Source organism: Pseudophryne corroboree, chromosome 5 (assembly GCF_028390025.1).
Source record: "Pseudophryne corroboree isolate aPseCor3 chromosome 5, aPseCor3.hap2, whole genome shotgun sequence".
NCBI classification, from domain to species: Eukaryota; Metazoa; Chordata; class Amphibia; order Anura; family Myobatrachidae; genus Pseudophryne; species Pseudophryne corroboree.
The window spans coordinates 135642407-135655779 of record NC_086448.1 but is presented as its reverse complement, the minus strand read 5'-3'; the positions used below and the strand labels follow the sequence as shown (position 1 = coordinate 135655779).

The window sequence follows — 13373 nt, the reverse complement described above, 5'->3', positions numbered from 1 at the left end:
TGAAGGGCTAGTAAGAGAGGGGAGGTGGACATAGTGCGTTTGGTGAGGAAGATGATCCGGGCAGCAGCATTGAGTATAGATTGGAGTGGAGAGAGGTGTTTGTTAGGGATGCCAGTCAGGAGGAGATTACAGTAGTCCAGTCTGCAGATGACCAGTGAGTGGATAAGAGTCTTAGTGGCATCCTGGGTGAGAAAGAGTCTGATCATGGAAATATTTTTGAGATGGAAATGACAGGTTTGTGAGAGGTGCTGAATGTGTGGTTTGAAGGAGAGGGAGGAGTCAAGGATTACTCCAAGACAGCGTACTTGGGGGCTAGAGGAGATAGTAGTGCCATATACAGATAATTAAATTGTGGGAGGCGAGGTTGTGCGGGAGGGTGGGAAGACGATCAGCTCAGTCTTGGACATGTTAAGTTTAAGAAAGCGCTTAGAATGAAAACTGTTGCTATATAAAACACTGCTTATTATTATTTACATACTTATATCATTTTTAATTGTTAACTTTTGCAAAACATCTTGAATAAAATATACTCGATAGAGAAGAAAAAGGTATTTTTTAAAAATTAATAAGATTTGTTTAACATCTGATTAATTCTCTGCAATACTATCATCAATCATTTTCATACATTATCTATATTCTCTATTTTCCTGTCCCAGCCATCCCACCTACAGTATGGTTAAGCTACTTTTCCAAAGCAATCACATGGACTGCTAGCAGTAGTTCTACATCACCAGTGAAGTTCAACTAGAAGACTTCCAGAGAAAGCTCACAGTGCTACACGAATAGTTGTGTACCTATGTTATGCCTGCGATATGTATACAAATCATAGACACATAGGGGGGAATTCAAATGTTTGAAAAGTCAGTTGGGTGTCTGTTTTTTCCTATCTAATAGACAGGAAAAAACAGACTCCCAACCGATTTTTCAGACATTTGAATTCCCCCCATAAAATTTGACAGCAGATAATAACAAAAAGGACCAGTGTCAGGTTATTAGGGTTAGTTTAGGGGTTTGAGTTAGGGTTACATAGAACAACTTAAACACAGAAACAGAATTTGATGGCATACAAAAACCACATATACATAGGTTATTATATTATGTTTAGAAGGAGGCGTTAGACAAGTAGAAAGAGTTATAGGAAGTGATATATGATATGAAGTATTGGTATGAAGGTGCAGGTAAATAATAATAGTGTGTTTATTTTAATTTTATATAAAGTTACAGCTGGTCACATTCTTTGTGATAACTGGTTAGAAAGAGCAATAATTGCCAAGGGCCCATGGTCACATCTCACTTACTGTACATCACTTTGCCTCCCACCTGTCCCCAATTTAGGAAGGATCATTTGAGGTTTCTGTCTTGCAGATAGTTTGTGTCACAGATAGAAAAGTTGGGAGGTATGTCCCCTTATAGGGCCTCAATCCCCAAATATGCAATAGGCTTTTCTCCCTAAACAATCAAGTAGGAACATCCATGGGGGTTGTCCACTCTTCATTCCACCTTTCAGTCTATACAAATTTAAAGAGCTGCAATCTTAGTAGGTATGCTCACATACAGATATAACTTAGAAATGCTTATGGGGCTCACCCCTGTGCCTTGTAATGTAGACTAATAGTGGAGCTTGTACAGATGTGTCCTCATATATCCAATTTCATACACCATGCAGCACGAGATGCCTGGAGTGACTGAGCTGCAAGGTTCTGAGCAACTGTGCTAACATTGAGCATCCTTTTTTGTTTTGTTTTGCAAAACAATGTGACTGGGATGCAGAAGGAGACTCTGCTGATTAATTTGATATATTACACTTATATATTGTGTGTGACTGAGTCTTTATATGGAGTAGAAAAGAACTTGTATTGGTAAAAAGCTGCGACTGCTACATTGTAGCACTTCGTGTACAGATTCAGAGACTCAGTCACACACAGATATACACGTTTCATTTATCAAATTAATCAGCACAGTCAATTTCAGCCAATAAGCAAAAAAAGATGCCCGAAGCTAGAAGATTCTCACGCGACCTGGCATGCCAGTTGGGGATGTTTGGCGTGACTGCAGCAAATATGTATGAGGACACATCTGTAGGTTGTTTCAAAGAAGAGATTTGTACTAAACAATAGCAAATTATTATTAGTAATTAACAGATGACTTGGTATTACAACATAGGTTTGCAGGAGTACCCTACTCTCAATTGCTTACTTGCTTACCCAAGATCTGGGTCCTGACCCTTGGTCAACAGAGGCTCTTACAATTGCTAATGGTGCACAAAAATGAGCTGATATATAACATTAGTTGTGAAACAAAGAGAACATCATTACTGATTATCAGGTGTCACAGACCATATTATCGGCCACAGAATACTCTGTACGTTGGTAAGGAGTGTCATGCTCACAACTGCAATCTGAGTCCTGATTCTAAGGGCCACAACTGACTACATGGTTCCCTCATAGACAGGTCAGCATTTAGGTGGAGTGCATGTCCATCTAGTGTTGGACTGGGGCATGAAGGGCCCACCAGGGGAATGCAGTGGTAAAGGCCCATGCTTAGGGGTGTGGCCAGTCTCTGTAGGGGGTTTGGCTAACCCTTATAGAATGCATGGTCTGGGTCCCTTGATAAATATATACAGTAAACACTACTAGTGCAAGCATAATAATGTACCATATTAATAACAGGGATGCACTGTAGAAAACACACTATAGTCCTGTACAGTATAAGGTAACAGATATATAATGTATAATTCAAGTGCACAGTCTGGAACCTGATTCCTGGGAGGGGGGGGGGGGGAGTGGGTCCCACCAGGGATTTCCCCTGTACCCCTGTGGGTCAGTCCAACCTTGTGTCCATCCCTCTAAAACTAAGCTAAGACGTCTACCCACTAAATGCCCAGATCACAAGCTATTCTTCACCTGCTAGTCTGCACTCATGTTACGAAACAGCAAGAAGTATTCGTACATATTAGTTACAGAAAAGTAACGAATGAGGAATAGATTCTGTATTTAACGCTTATGTTGTTCTTCGTATGAGGTTGAAATTGCATTAACAATTAAATGACAGAACAAAATGCTGCAATTAAAGTCATTCTCTTTAATGTCTATATATAAGAGAATAATGTGATCAATTAATCTTAAATGTAAGCTTAGATCTTACAGACTTGGCAGACATGTAGGAGTGTATATATTAACCTGTCCCGTGCCAAAGTACTGCAATGGGTGGTACATTGTGTCACACACACATCTCTAGCAGCTCATGTTGCAAAACCAATTCTTTCTTGGAAATCACATTTCTTTGTAAAGAACTTAATGGAAACAATGCCCTGGGGAACCATTCGCAGTCAGTTGTAAATGTTCCTAAGAGAAACATTCCTAGTCACTCTTTTCCTCTTTGGATAACAGACAAGAGGAATGACAATGGAAGCCCTGTTAATATGAGAAATCTACTCAGCTATGCAGGAAACAGATTTGCTGAATTAAAGAAATCTGCTGCCCCATTGATTGTTTAGGGAGAGAGGCCCCGGGACAATTTTACCAAAATTAAAAAACAAAGTTAACCTTTAAGATGTGGAAAGACATTAATCAGGCCCAGCCCTCATTATTGCATCATCTGACAAATAAAACTGTGCTGAGCAGATCATCATGTGTCATGTGACCTCCATATTGATGACACGGAGTTCCACGCAGCTTACACATTCTATTATATATATATATATATATATATGTATATACAGGTTGAGTATCCCATATCCAAATATTCCGAAATACGGAATATTCCGAAATACGGACTTTTTTGAGTGGGAGTGAGATAGTGAAACCTTTGTTTTTTGATGGCTCACTGTACACAATCTTTGTTTAATACACAAAGTTATTAAAAACATTGTATTAAATGACCTTCAGGCTGTGTGTTTAAGGTGTATATGAAACATAAATGAATTATGTGAATGTAGACACACTTTGTTTAATGCACAAAGTTATAAAAAATATTGGCTAAAATGACCTTCAGGCTGTGTGTATAAGGTGTATATGTAACATACATGCATTCTGTGCTTAGATTTAGGTCCCATCGCCATGATATCTCATTATGGTATGTAATTATTCCAAAATACGGAAAAATCCCATATCCAAAATACCTCTGGTCCCAAGCATTTTGGATAAGGGATACTCAACCTGTATATATATATATATATATATATATATAGTTGTGCTCATAAGTTTACATACCCTAGCAGAATTTTTGATTTTCTGGCCATTTGTCAGAGAATATGAATGATAACTCACAAACTTTTCTTTCACTCATGGTTAGTGGTTGGGTGAAGCCATTTATTGTCAAACAACTGTGTTTACTCTTTTTAAATCATAATGACAACAGAAACTACCCAAATGACCCTGATCAAAAGTTTACATACCCCAGTTCTTAATACCGTATATTGCCCCCTTTAACATCAATGACAGCTTGAAGTCTTTTGTGGTAGTTGTGGATGAGGCTCTTTATTTTCTCAGATGGTAAAGCTGCCCATTCTTCTTGGCAAAAAGCCTCCAGTTCCTGTAAATTCTTGGGCTGTCTTGCATGAACTGCACGTTTGAGATCTCCCCAGAGTGGCTCAATGATATTGAGGTCAGGAGACTGAGATGGCCACTCCAGAACCTTCACTTTATTCTGCTGTAGCCAATGACAGGTCGACTTGACCTTGTGTTTTGGATCATTGTCATGTTGGAATGTCTAAGTACGTCTCATGCGCAGCTTCCGGGCTGATGAGTGCAAATTTTCCTACAGTATTTTCTGATAACATGCTGCATTCATCTTGCCATCAATTTTGACCAAGTTTCCAGTGCCTTTGTAGCTCACACGTCCCCAAAGCATCAGCTATCCACCTCCGTGTTTCACCGTAGGAATGGTGTACCTTTCATCATAGGCCTTGTTGACTCCTCTCCAAATGTAACGTTTATAGTTGTGGCCAAAAAGTTCAATTTTGGTCTCATCACTCCAAATGACTATGTTCCAGAAGTTTTGAGGCTTGTCTCTGTGCTGTTTGGAGTATAGTAAGCGGGATGGTTTGTGGCATTAGCGTAGTAATGGCTTTCTTCTGGCGACTCAACCATGTAGCCCATTTTTCTTCAAATGCCTCCTTATTGTGCATCTTGAAACAACCACACCACTTTTTTTCAGAGAGTCCTGTATTTCAGCTGAAGTTATTTGTGGATTTTTCTTCCGAATAATTTTCCTGGCAGTTGTGGCTGAAATTTTTGATGGTCTACCTGACCGTGATTTGGTTTCCACAGAATCCCTCATTTTCCACTTCTTAATTAGAGTTTGAACACTGCTGATTGGCATTCTCAATTGCTTGGATATCTTTTTATATCCCTTTCCTGTTTTATACAGTTCACTTACCTTTTCCCGCAGATCCTTTGACAATTCTTTTGCTTTCCCCATGACTCAGAATCCAGACACGTCAATGCAGCACTGGATGAAAGATGCAAGGGTCTTTCAGGAGTCCAGAAACTCACTGACCTTTTATACACACACACTGATTACAAGAAAACAGATCACAGGTGAGGATGGTTACTTTTAGTAGCCATTCAAACCTGTTTGTGTCAACTTGTGTGCATGTTATCAGGCCAAAATCTCCAGGGTATATAAACTTTTGATCAGGGTCATTTGGGTAGTTTCTGTTGTCATTATGATTTAAAAAGAGTAAACACAGTTGTTTGACAATAAATGGCTTCACCCAACCACTAACCATGAGTGAAAGAAAAGTTTGTGAGTTATCATTCATATTCTCTGACAAATGGCCAGAAAATCACAAATTCTGCTAGGGTATGTAAACTTATGAGCACAACTGTATATATATATATATATATATATATAAATATATAAACATTTTAGCCATAAAGGACTTTTATTTGTATAGTCATAATAAAGTTTGCCTATTAACATATTATAAATGTAGAAAATACTTAAATAGGATTATGGGATTACGTACTGTATATTTTTTTTTCTTCTTTATGGATATGGATGCAATGGGGATTGGAACTATGGGAAGCTTAGGCATTAGGTTAGGAGGGCAAGGGGCTATTTAAAAAAGTAGCTAGAGTACTAATAAGAAAATAGCTCTGGGCCTGGAGGAATAGATGAGTGGGTTACACCATCTATGAATAAGGTGGTGTGCATGGGATGCAACCATTGATTATGTAAAGGAGGGGATACAGTTAGGGGCTGTATTAACCCCTAAGTCCCCGATAAATAAAGAATAGGACTATCAAGCACTGGAATGCTCTTCAGTAAATTTGCTGCCCCAAGATAAGTGTTACACGGCAAAAAGTTATTACGATAACGGGGTGTGTGGCCAATGGCTTAGGAAGCAGGGTCTGTGGGCTCTCCGGCTAAATCTCCTGATATTGGGGGTAATTCAGACCTGATCGCTGTTGTGCAAATTCGCAAGGAGGCCGATTATGGAACGACTGCGCAAGCATATGGATCGTACTGCGCATGCGTGAGGCCAAACTGCTAAAAAATCCAGTGTCTTTTTTGATCACTAGACATACGCAAGTTGCACCTTGAAAAAGACCCTAGCAAAGGGTAGAAACGCGTTGGTGGACACCTGACACTTTCAGTTTACCAGAAAACGGTGACGATTACCTGGATAACTGCTTGCCTGTGGGACCATCCCGGGAATCTTTTCCCACGGACTTTCATGCTGTTATTGAACTGTTCTCAGTTCCAACATCTCCGGTAATTGTTCTCCTGATTGGATATCTGATGAATTGCCCATTCTGAAAGGAGCTATTGTACAAATCCATTTGAAATGTCATTTTAACATATATGTGTGTTTTTCCTATGTATTAAACTTACTTACTATATGAATCTTTCCCATTTTTGCATATCTGGTACAACTACTCTACAATGAGGAAGTAATTGTTGAAGTTCAGCAAAGAACAGAATACCAGAGAACGCTAGTTAAGTAATTCCTCTGCTTTTACTGTCACGTACGCAAGTTGATTGACCGGAAACCGGCGTTTTGGGGTTGTAAATGTTATCTGGGAGTGTCAGGAAAAATGCAGGTATTCCCAAGTGTTTTCAGGGAGGGTGTGTTACGTCAGCGCCGGCCCCTGATCAGTCTGTTCTCATCACACTGTAGGAGTAGGTCATGGGCTATGCAAACACTGCACAGACTGGAAAAATCATTCAATGGTTAGTGAGTTGCGAACAGAATTGCAGCTGACTGGCGTTCACAGGGACTTTCACAAGGCATACGCAGACTTGAACAGGTGGGTTTTCACTTTGTCTGGCCGGCGATTATCTGATCGCAAACCTCTGCAAATTCGCAGGGTAGCGATCAGGTCTGAATTAAGCCCACTATCTTATGGGACCCTGATTTTGGCGCAGGTGACTAGACACTATATATGCCTACCTGCCCAGTACCCTGTTGTGCTGTTTGGGGTGGAATTGAGTTGTGTGCTTTTCCCTGGCGGCGCTTCTGAAGGTCTCCGGCCTGCTGGGCTCCTGGTCAAGTGACACCGTCAGAGCTTTCCCCGGGCACCTTCAGTGCTGCTGCTCCCTTCTTCTGCCTGTGTTGTCTGCCTGAGGTGGCGGGTGGAGTCTTCCTGGGTGCCTGAATTTCCACTTCTTCATTTGTGTATGCGGACTGTTCCCTGGCGGCGCCTGAATGTTGTCCTGTTTTACAAGGCTCCTGTGCCGCAGCTTTCTCTCTGCTCAGCGTCATTAACGTCTATCGCTGGGCCTGATTGCGCTGCTTGCTTGTTATCACCATATGGCCTGGCAACACCTTTGCAGAGTTAGTACTTACCTGGTAAAGTTCATCCTGTTGGTGGGTGTCATGTGGCTGCAGCTGCCTTTACCCATATTGATATATCCCAAGTGACCTGTCTGAGTTAGTGGGCTACTGATTGGGGTTTGGTCTTTGTAACTTTACCCATGGAATACTCACCAGTGTTATTATGGGGTAATCAGGAAATGCTGCTGCTGCAGCTGAAACGCTACAGCGATTCATCTACTGCATTAGCGGTGACCTTCAAGGTGCCTATCTGATGGCATTATCTGCTCCTTGTACCACCACCAGACGTTACTCTACAACAGGTGCTAGAAGCAGTTACCTCTTGTGAAACAAAAGCTTACAGATAAAATTGAGCAGGCTCAATCTGATTTATTCTTCCTGCGCCAGGATGTACAACAGGTACGTGAAAGGGTTGGGGAGGCAGAGACCCATCTCTCTACACTGGAGGATTCACATACCCTGCTACAAGCTCAAGTTGGCTCCTTAACCACTCAACTGGGCAGTTTGCAGAATAAAATCTCTGGTATGGAGGGTTGCACCGTAATAACATGTGGTTTCGGTCTTTCGGAGAGGGAAGATGGATTTTCTCCTGAAGCCTTTTTGGAAAAGTGGTTACATGACACATATGGCCCGGGCTTATTTTCTACCCAGTTTGCTGTGGACAGGGATCACCGCATTCCTACTAGACCCGTCACCTGGAGGTCTACCGCACATTTTTTGCAAAATTCCTTCATTATTAGAACCGTGACTCTGTGCTTAGGTTGGTTCACGTTACAGGTCTGCTGGAAAGCAATGGGTTAAATCTGAGTGTTTACTGACTTTACAGTGGACGTCCAGAAGTATAAAGGCAAATGTCTTCCCATTAAACGTCGCCTTCAAGATGGTGTGAATGAGATTTTGTTTGATAAACTCTCTGAAGAATTACAGTGGTCCATGAAGTAACAGGTGAATACCTATGCTTTGTAATAACAGCTTGGCTGCAGTGGTATCATAGGATCAACTTTTGTTATTTTTTTCTTGCAATGTTCTATGGCTTGCATTTCCAGCTAGGGAGGCCAATCCCGGGATCGGGATCGGCGGGATCCCGGGATTTAGGCTCAAAAATGCCGGGATTTGAATCCCGGGATTGGAGCCTGCAATCCCGGGATTCACGGGGTTGCATTGCGCATGTGCAGCGAGGGAGGGTTGGTGTAAGTAACACTTACTATTAGGCGGGTGGCAGTATTAGGCGGGCGGCAGCCATGTACACAGACCGCGGCGGCATTTCAAATGTAGCGCCGGCCACCAGCCAATCACAGCTGGTGGACCGGCGGACAATCAGGGAAGCGGCCGCAGCGGCTCCTGATTGGCTGCCGGACTGCCCGTTCTGACTGGCTGACGGGCAGCGCTACAATTTGAAAGGCCTCCGTCACGCTGAGCACGTCTTGTCCATGGCTGCCGCCCGTCTAATAATAAGTGTAGTTTTACTGACACCAACCCTCCCTCACTGCAGTGCTCGCTTCAGCCTCCCGCCCGCTCCGCTTCCTACACCCTCCAGCGCTGCTACCTAGTCCCTACACTTCACCCACTATCCAGCGCTGCTCCCTAGTCCCTACACTACAATCACTCTCCAGCGCTGCTCCCTAGTCCCTACACTACACCCACTATCCAGCGCTGCTCCCTAGTCCCTACACTACACCCACTATCCAGCACTGCTCCCTAGTCCCTACACTACACCCACCCTCCAGCGCTGCTCCCTAGTCCCTACACTACACCCACTATCCAGTGCTGCTCCCTAGTCCCTACACTACACCCACCCTCCAGCGCTGCTCCCTAGTCCCTACACTACACCCATTATCCAGCGCTGCTCCCTAGTCCCTACACTACACCCACTATCCAGCACTGCTCCCTAGTCCCTACACTACACCCACCCTCCAGCGCTGCTCCCTAGTCCCTACACTACACCCACTATCCAGCGCTGCTCCCTAGTCCCTACACTACACCCACCCTCCAGCGCTGCTCCCTAGTCCCTACACTACACCCACTATCCAGCGCTGCTCCCTAGTCCCTACACTACACCCACTATCCAGCACTGCTCCCTAGTCCCTACACTACACCCACCCTCCAGCGCTGCTCCCTAGTCCCTACACTACACCCACTATCCAGCGCTGCTCCCTAGTCCCTACACTACACCCACCCTCCAGCGCTGCTCCCTAGTCCCTACACTACACCCACTATCCAGCGCTGCTCCCTAGTCCCTACAATACACCCACTATCCAGCACTGCTCCCTAGTCCCTACACTACACCCACCCTCCAGTGCTGCTCCCTAGTCCCTACACTACACCCACTGTCCAGCGCTGCTCCCTAGTCCCTACACTACACCCACCCTCCAGCGCTGCTCCCTAGTCCCTACACTACACCCACTATCCAGCGCTGCTCCCTACAGCCTCCGTGCTCCCTACACTCTTTTCCACTGCCCTCCACTCCCACTCTCCCTGCTCCCTACTGCAATCCCGGGATCCCAGGAATCCCGGGATTGAGCGTTTTTCAATCCCGAATCCCAGGATTGAAAAAACGGCCCGGGATTGGCCTCCCTATTTCCAGCAAACTGTAATGAACACTCTGCACTGGGTTCATGGGGTTTGCACCAGTACTGTAGATAGAAATCCCTGTGACGCATGTATGACGGCATCTGCCACGACAGAACTAAGACGTTTTATCTTGTAATAAATGTTTTGGGTTTTTTTTGGGCTAATAAATGAAAAACATGAATCCATGCAATTTTGTGACTGAGTGGCTTATTAGCTGGACTAGAACTGCAAACTGTGGATAGTATAATACTTCAAAGATCAATGAGTGTATTACTATAATTGCAAGGAGTGGACACAGCGCTGGCACGTCAATGTTATTAGATAGCTAAAATACAATAATATATATGATAGTTTAAGGTTGTCCAATTCCTCAACTAACTATACACCAGGCTGGCCGCAGGATAACGCAGCCAGACTTATGCACTTCTGTCACTTTTCATGCCCACTCTCCCAGAAGAGACAGCCAGATTCTCCACCAGACGCCTTTTATGAAAATAATAGAAATTACATCTCTACTCTTAAAGGAGCTGGACTTCCCTTGGCCATTTTAATCACTGACTAATAGGAGAGAGACTGAAGCAGCGAGCCAATCAGGGCGCTGCATTACTGAATGTGAGATCATCATGTGATGTTTTCACTAATTTCTTAATATTTATTTATAAACATCTGATCAAGTGCTCCCTTCTCTGGCCAGAAACACTTACAGTTACTCCATGCAGATGACATTCAATGTTACAGTCTGTCTAGTATGATCAATCACCTGTAGTTACAAGCAGTGGCGGATCCAGGGGGGGGGGGCACTCGGGCCCGTGCCCCCCCTGTCATTTCTGGCCTCCGTCCCGTTCTCCCCCGGCGCCGCACAGGGAGATGACGGGCGCCCGCTGAGATTGTGTTACCAGCGGGCGCCCGTCTCCCTGCACAGCGGCAGCCGGAGGCAGGAGCTCAGTACTGAGCTCCGGCTTCCGGCGCTGTCACTGTGCGCTATGGGAGAGACGTCAGTCATGACGTCTCTCTCATAGTGCTGCTGAGTGACTGAGGAGCGGACGCCCGGGGAGGAGGAGGACTTCAGCGGCGCGGGAACGGGGCTCGGTAAGTATGTTTTTTATTTCCTTAATGCAGCGGGGGCACCTCCTGGGGGCAAACTACGGGGGACATTACTACTGGGGGGGCATCAACAAGGGGCATTACTACTGGGGGGGGGGACTACTGGGGGCATTATAACTGGGGGGCATCTACTGGGGGCATCACTACTGAGGGGTCATCTATTGGGGGCAGCTACTGGGGGACATTTTTACTGGGGGCCATCTACTGGGGTATTACTACAGGGGGGTCATCTATTGGGGCAAACTCGTAGGGGGCATTATTACTGGGGGGTCATCTATAGGGGGCAGCTACTGGGGCATTATTACTGGGGGGCATCTACTGAGGGCATTACTACTGGGGGGTCATCTATTGGGGGCAGCTACTGGGGCATTACTACTGGGGGGTCATCTATTGGGGGCAGCTACTGGGGGGCAGCTACTGGGGGCATTATTACTGGGGGGCATCTACTGGGGCATTACTACTGGGAGGTCATCTATTGGGGGCAAACTCATAAGGGGCATTACTACTGGAGGCAAACTACTGGAGGACATTATTACTGGGGGGCATCTACTGGGGGCAAACTACTGGGGGCCAACTACAAAGGTGCCAACTACTGGCGGCGTAACTACAGGGGCATTACTACTGGCGGCTTAACTACAGGGGCATTACTACTTGGGGGCTAAACTACAGGGGGGCCAAACTACTGGGGGCTTAACTACAGGGGCCAAACTACTGGGGGATAACTACAGGGGCCAAACTACTGGGGGCATTACTACTGAAGGCTAAGCTACAAGGGGGCATACCTACAGGGACTAAACTACAATGGGGCAAACTACAGGGGGGCATTACTACCAGTGGCTAAACTACTGGGGGCATTACCACTGGGAGGCTAAACTAAAGGGGGTAAACTACTGGGGTCATGACTGCAGGGGAATTACCACTGGGGGCATAATGACTGGGGGCATTACTACAGGCAACATTACTACTGGGGGCAATACGGGCATTGCAAAAGGGGCACCACTACTTGGGGGTCTATATAAGGGGCACTACCAGTACAGTGGACATTGCATAATGAGCGCTACAACTGTGGGCATTGTATAAGAAGCGCCACCTCACATGCACCGAAGCCGCACGCAAATGTACTTGCCCCTTCCATGGTGCCCCCCCTATCATTTTCTTCTGGATCCGCCCCTGGTTACAAGGCCATTAACAATACTGCAACTTAAATCATTATGAACAACCCTCAGACGTTACCTTCTTCTCTCTTCACCTCTGACAACCTGATCTCCCTCGCATCTCATCAACACCACAGCTACTCTCTGGATTGCTCATGTAGCCTCATTCCTTTACATGCATCTAAATCTGTAAACTGCCCTGCAATGCATACTAACCACTGACATCTGCACTGTATGTCGCCTGCTCCATACACCCTGTTCCTCTCAGCTTTGGTGTTATTTTGTGGTATTTATTACAATGCTTTGTATAAAGGGCCTTATTCAGACCTGGACGCATCCAGAGGGTCTGAGTACACCCAGCGGTTACAGTGCATGTGCTTGACCCTTCACCATGCATCCTAGAAGGATGCCATTGCATTGTGATTGACAGGCAAGGGATGTCCGGGGGGTGGCGACACGGCATTGGGGGTTGGAGAACAGGAAACGCAGGCATGTCATGGCTGTTTTCAGGTCTGGCCGATGACGTTGCCTGCATTTCCTGCGAGTGGAAACATGGGACTGGTACGCCTGCCTGCGCAGCCATGCCACACATGCCTTGCCCTGCGCTGGGCGGCCCCCAGCATGTGAGTATATGGTCGCAGATTTTGCTGCGATAGCAACATTTGTGATCAACTTGAATAACCCCCATATTGCATACTCTGTGTATTCAACATGCAACTCTCTAACTGCTACACAGCTCAGCATGCCCTGCCACAGCTTTG

At 45.2% G+C, this 13373-nt stretch overlaps 1 protein-coding gene across 4 annotated transcripts in view; it reads right to left on the bottom strand.

The window, feature by feature from the left end:
* Positions 1–13373, bottom strand: part of HDAC9 (histone deacetylase 9) — a 1168275-nt gene that overhangs the window by 249769 nt on the left and 905133 nt on the right. The window lies entirely within an intron of this gene.